Raw genomic sequence first — 6,792 nt, 5'->3', positions numbered from 1 at the left:
TTTGGTGTATCTTCTATCAATTAAATGCTATTCTGTAATGGTGTAACACTGGTGACAATTCTCCAGCTCCCTGAGCCCCTGGAGGCTGGAGACTTTAACAACACCCTTCCTCAGTCTCGACCTGAAATGTTGCCCATTCCTTCTATCCAGAGATGCTGCCTGCCCAGCATTTTTGTGGATCTTCGATGTAAACCAGGATCTGCAGTTCCTTCCGACACAACTTTAATTTCCTGTTCCACTCTGTCTCTTGCCCTTTAACAATGAAGCACAACACATGCTAGAGGAATACTATCTCATCTTTTCTCTGGAGGTAGATAAAGGGGATATGTGTGCTTACCAAAAACGCCTATATTACATTTTTTTTAATAAACAAGGAACTGCAGATGCTGGTTTACAAACGACTGCTGGTCCGGTTTTGAAAACCAGCATCTGCACATTTACTTGTGTCTCCATTTCACTGCGAAATCACCGCAAGATATGCCTACATTGAAGAGGTTCTCCTGCTCTCTCTGATGGCAGTTTTGTGAGACCCTCTCTCACTATGTGATTCCTGCTGCCCTCCTGCCTGTCTGAGATGGGTCACAGAGTCATACAGCGTGGAAACAGGCCCTTCGACCCAAGGGAAATAGAACAGACAACAGCCTGCTCAACCTCTCCCGAAAGCTCAGACCCTTCTATAGGATCCTTGTAAATCTTGGCTGCAGCCTTTCCAATTTAAATCTTCTCTGCACCCTTTCCAAACGTCCCTAAAGCAGAACTGAACCGTAAGGCCAACCATGTTTAAGTAGACAAAAACGGTCACAGTGGCACAGCGGTAGAGTTGCTGCCTTACAGCGCTTGCAGCGCCGGGGACCCGGGTACGATCATGACAACGGTTGCTGTCTGTACAGAGTTTCCACGTTCTCCCCGTGACCTGAGTGGGTTTTCTCCGAGATCTTCGGTTTCCTCCCACATTCCAAAGACGTACAGGTTTGGAGGTTAATTGGCTTGGTAAATGTGAAAATTCTCCCTAGTGGGTGTAGGATAGTGTTAATGTGCGGGGATCACTGCCCAGCGCGGACCCGGTGGGCCGAAGGGCCTATTTCAGCGCTGTATCTAAACTAAACCTAAACACAAAGTGCAGGAGCAACTCAGCGGGTCAGGCAACATCTGTGCAGGGAAATGTTCTGTTGGCATTTTAGGTATCAATCCAAAACGTTGTCTGTGCTATTTTCCTCTACAGATGCTGCCTGACCCACTGAGTTCCTCCATCACATTGTGCTTTGCATGCTTTGCTTGGGTCTGGAGTCACACATTCACCGGGGCTGGACAAGATAGCAGCTATTCAAATGGCGACCAAGCATTGAGGCTAGCATGGCGAACCTCAGCTACACGCACCAGGAGCATCAAGCATCTTAGATGGCAGGAGGGGGGCATCACCTCACCAAATACCTCCCACAAGGTATCTCCTACTCCAAATGGGGTTGGCACGGTGGCGCAGTGATAGAGTCACTGCCTTACAGCACCGGAAACCCAGGTTCGATCCTGACCACGGAGTTTGTACGTGCTCCCCGTGACCGAGTTTCCTCCCACATCCCAAAGATGTGTAGACTTGTAGGCTGATTAGCTTCTGTAAATTTTCCCTAGGGTGTAGGATAGAACTAGTGTATCGGGTGATGGATGGTCCGCGTGGACCTGGTGGGCTGAGGGTCTATTTCCACACTGTATATCTGAAACTAAAACTTGGCACAGACATCGTGGGCCGACGGACCTGTTCTAGTGCCGTACTGTTCTACACAGAAGATCCACATCGGTTTCCACTGTCAGCAGAACCCACAAAGCTAGAGTAGATGCAGGTTTAGCCTCAATCCTCAAGGCAGATTCAAGGAGGAGTAGACAATAGACAACAGGTGCAGGAGTAGGCCATTCGCCCCCTCGAGCCAGCACCACCATTCACTGTGATCATGGCTGATCATCCCCAATTAGTACCCCGTTCCTGCCTTCCCCCCATATCTCCTGACTCCGCTATCTTTAAGAGCTCTATCTAACTCTCTCTTGAAAGCATCCACAAAATTGGCCATTGCCTTCTGAGGCAGAGAATTCCACACTCGCAACCCTCTGTGTGAAAAAGGTTTTCCTCATCTCAGTTCTAAATGGCTTACCCCTTATTTTTAAACCGTGTCTCCTGGTTCTGGACACCCCCAACATGGACTCCGCCAACATCGGGAACATGTTTCCTGCCTCTAGCGTGTCCAAACCCTTAATAATCTTCCATGGTTCAATGAGATTACCTCTCATCCTGCTAAACTCCAGTGTGTACAAGCCCAGCTGCTCCATTCTATCAACATATGACAGTCCCGCCATCCCGGGAATTAACCTTGTGAACCTACGCTGCACTCCCTCAATAGCAAGAATGTCCTTCCTCAAATTTGGAGACCAAAACTGCACACAATACTCCAGGTGTGGTCTCACTAGGGCCCTGTACAACTGTAGAAGGACCTCTTTTCTCCTATTCTCAACTCCTCATGTTATGAAGGCCAACATGCCATTCGCTTTCCTCACTGCCTGCTGTACCTGCATGCTTACTTTCAGTGACTGATGAACAAGGACCCCCAGATCTCGTTGTACTTCCCCTTTTCCCAACTTGACACCATTCAGATAATACTTCTTACTACTGCCACGGTGTACTGACATGCCTTGGGCAGCAGAACCGTGCTTATTGTGTCATGAAGCCATCACAGGACACCTGTCCTCAACCAGGATCCAGAAATCGGAGCTTTGTGTCTGTGTCTATTTAACCACGGTTGTTCTGATGTTTTAGTTCTGTTATAGGAGAGATGTTGTTAAATTGGAAAGGGTGCAGAGAAAATGTACAAAGGGACTTGGGAGCGCTGGTGCAGGATTCCGAAAAAGTTAATCTGCAAGTCGAATTGGTAGTAAGGAATGTTAACGTAATGCAAGCATTTATTTCAAGAGGACCAGAATAAAAAACAGGGATGTAATGTTGAGGCTCTATAAGGTGCTGGTCAGGCCGCATTTGGAGTATTGTGAGCAATTTTGGGCCCCATATCTGAGGAAGGATGTGCTGGCTCTGGAGAGGGTCCAGAGGAGGTTTACAAGAATGATCCCAGGAATGAGTAGGTTAACATATGATGAGCGTTTGACAGCACTGGGCCTGTACTCACTGCAGTTTAGAAGGATGAGGGGCGCCTCATTGAAGCTTACCGAATAGTGAAAGGCCTGGATAGAGTGGATGTGAAGAGGATGTTTCCACTAGTGGGAAAGTCTAGGACCAGAGGTCATAGCCTGAGAATTAAAGGATGTTCCTTTAGTAAGGAGTTTTGTCCGGAAGTGGCGGCGCTGTGAAACAGCTGCGGCTCGCCTGCAGTATGTCTGTTTTTACCTTTTTGGGTTGGGTTTTTTTTTGTCTTGTTCAGTTAAACTTTTGCAGGGCAGAGACTGTGCTCCGGTGGCTGAGGCGGCGTTCTGGCGGCGGCGACCTGAATCCGGGGCTCGGCCGTGGGCCAGTGGATGACCTCGTCGGGAGCGCGCTGGTCACAGGCTGGTGCCTGTTTTCCGGAGCTCCCGCGGCAACAACTGCGTCCGCTGGACTGGAGGGCGGCAGCTTCGACCACCCCCGGGCCGCGGTCCTTGAACGCCGGGACTGACTTACCATCGCCCGGTGGGGTATCACCTCAGCGCAGAGGGAGAAGAGGAGGGAAGAGACAGTAACCCTAAGACTTTTGCCTCCATCACAGTGAGGAGGTGCTTGGTGAACTCACTGTGGTGGATGTTAATTTGTGTTTATTGTGTGTTATTATTACATGTATGGCTGCAGGCAACAACATTTCGTTCAGACCAAAAGGTCTGAATGACAAATAAAGGATTCAATTCAATTCAATTCCATTCAATTCAATTCGAGATGAGGAGAAATTTCTTTAATCACCGGGGGTGGTGAATCTGTGGAATTCTTTACTACAGAAGGTTCTGGAGGCCAACTCAATGGATATTTTTAAGGCTTACGGCTGAGACAGGTTATTGATTAGTACGGGTCTCTAGAGGTTATGGGGAGAAGGCAGGAGAAAGGGGTTAGAAGGGAGAGATAGATCAGCTATGGTTGAATGGCGGAATACACTTAATGGGCAGAATGGCCTAATTCTGCTCCTATCACATGAACTTAACCTTGCGTACCCATGTCACTTCACTGTTGGCGACTATCATCCAAATTAGATCCAATAAACGCTAATTAAAAAAAGCTTAGTTCATAAGTGATAGGAACAGAATTGGGCCATTCGGCCCATTGAGTCGACTCCACCATTTAATCAGGGCAGATCTATCTCTCCTTCCTAACCCCATTCTCCTGCCTTCTCCCCATAATCCTGGACACCCAAACTACTCAAGAACATGTAAATCGAATCAATCTTTTAATCACCTTATGCCACGTTGAAAAATTTACGCCTCAAATGTAAAATAACAGACGGTAGCAAATGGTGTCGATGGTTCCAATAAATTATATATTATTCTATAAAGTGTCGCAGACAGAAAAGAGACGTAACATTGGTTAAAAATCGTTCTTTTATATTAACATTAAGTCCCGGATTGACAGTTGGGACATTGGAATGGAATCCCATTCTGCAGTGAAGATTTAATTTCTGCTGCAGAAACCATACCGACCGCCCAGGGATCTTAAGAGCCTTGTAAAGGGCCTGTCCCACGAGCATGCGACTCCATGCGGCAAGCGCGACCTAACGTGGTCGCTTGAGCCGTACAGCCTCGTGGGGCCGGTCCCACTTCAATCGCCGGAGCCGTATGGAGTTGTGCGGAGCTGGTCCCGACATCGCGCGGGGCTCCGAAAAACTGACCGTGTTCAAATATTCCGCGCGGCAACGGCCTGCCGGCCCGCAGCCGCATCGACGCCGTACGCAGCGGCTCAACGGGCGTGTGCAGCGTCTCGACGCCGTACGCCACGAGCGAACTTCCCGCGGACTTCGCTCGAACTTCACGTCACTCACTCGACCTCCGCGCGGCCCTCGCTTCCAGTTTGGTCACGCTCGCCGCTTGCAGGTCGCATGATCGTGGGACAGGCCCTTCACTCACGACATGCACAGAGGAAGTTTTCTGTTAGTCTGGTTCAGTGGAGTAAATGGGCCGGCGTTCCTGCTTTTGTCTTATACAAGTTCATAAGACGGCGAAACATCCGAAATGGCCAGAACATCACCGATCCATGTTCTACAGAGATGCTGCCTGACCCGCTGAGTTACTCCAGCACTTTGTGTCCTTTTGTGCATTAACCAGCATCTGCAGTTCTCTGTATCTACATTCCATTTGGGTCCTTTTGTTCATAAGATGGATGATCTTGATATAGAAAGTCCTTTTGTTGACGGCATCTCGCTCGAATGTCTTTGTTGAGTCAGAGAGAACATCACAGAGACTTCGGTGTGTAACTTAAACTTACATAAAATGCGACTGACGAAAAAAAAAAAGAAAATCTTCCTTTTGTTAATTCTTTACTCCTTAATCTCTATGTAAGTAACATTTTGTCAGATGCTATTTTAGTTCATCCTGAAATTTTGAAGGCATTCTCCCAATCCTCCGTGAATCCCATGGAGCTATGTCTTGATGGTTGGCTGGCAGGATTACATCACAGTATCATGGCTACAATCCATTGTTCACAATGTTCATAAGACCAGAATGAGGCCATTCAGCCCATCAGGTAAACTCTGCCATTCAATCGTGGCCGATCTATCTCTCCCTCTCAACCTCATTCACCTGCCTCCTCCCCATAATCCCTAACACCCCATGTTATTTTAGACAAACGAGCAGTCACCTGATTATTAGTCATAGAGTTATACAGCGCAGAAAGAGGCCTTTCGGCCCAACTTGCACCTGCTGACCAAGAAGACCCATCTACACTAGCCCCACCTGCCTGCATTTGGCCCCTGTCCCTCTAACATTTTCCTATCCATCTAACTGTCCTAATGTCCTTTACATGTTGTTGTTGTAGTTCCTAAACCATTATATGTGATTTTCTTCTGATAAATACAAATTCAGGTACCATTTCTCTATAAATGCCTGTAAGCAAAGGAGAAGGAAGTGTGTGTGTGTGTGTGTGTGTGTGTGTGTGTGTGTGTGTGTGTGTGTGTGTGTGTGTGTGTGTGTGTGTGTGTGTGTGTGTGTGTGTGTGTGTGTGTGTGTGTGTGTGTGTGTGTGTGTGTGTGTGTGTGTGTGTGTGTATGTGTAAGTGTGCCTAAAACCTTATATGTCCTTAACAGTCAGGTACCATTTCTCTATAACTGTCGTGTGTGCAAGTGTGTGTGTTGTGTGCGTGTGTGTGCGTGTGTGTACGTGTGTGTTTGTATATATATGTGTGTGTGTGTGTGTGTATGTGTAAGTGTGTGTGTGTGTGTGTGTGTGTGTGTGTATGTGTGTGTGTGTGTGTGTGTGTGTGTGTAAGTGTGTGTGTATATATATGTGTGTGTGTATATATATATGAGTGTGTGTGTGTATATATGTGTGTGTGTGTGTATGTGTAACATGTGTGTGTGTGTGTGTGTGTGTGTGTGTGTGTGTGTGTGTGTGTGTGTGTGTGTGTGTGTGTGTGTGTGTGTGTGTGTGTGTGTGTGTGTGTGTGTGTGTGTGTGTGTATGTGTGTGTGTGTGTGTGTGTGTGTGTGTGTGTGTGTGTGTGTGTGTGTGTGTGTAAGTGTGTGTGTAAGTGTGTGTGTGTGTGTGTGCGGTGGGGTGCGGTGGGGTGGGGTGGGATGGGGTGGGGGGGAGCTGCTGTGGGGGTGGGGGGAGGGATGGGTGGGTGGGG

The sequence above is a fragment of the Leucoraja erinacea genome, chromosome 5 (genome assembly GCF_028641065.1).
Source record: "Leucoraja erinacea ecotype New England chromosome 5, Leri_hhj_1, whole genome shotgun sequence".
Lineage (NCBI taxonomy): Eukaryota > Metazoa > Chordata > Chondrichthyes > Rajiformes > Rajidae > Leucoraja > Leucoraja erinaceus.
Note: the sequence above shows the minus strand (reverse complement) of the source record.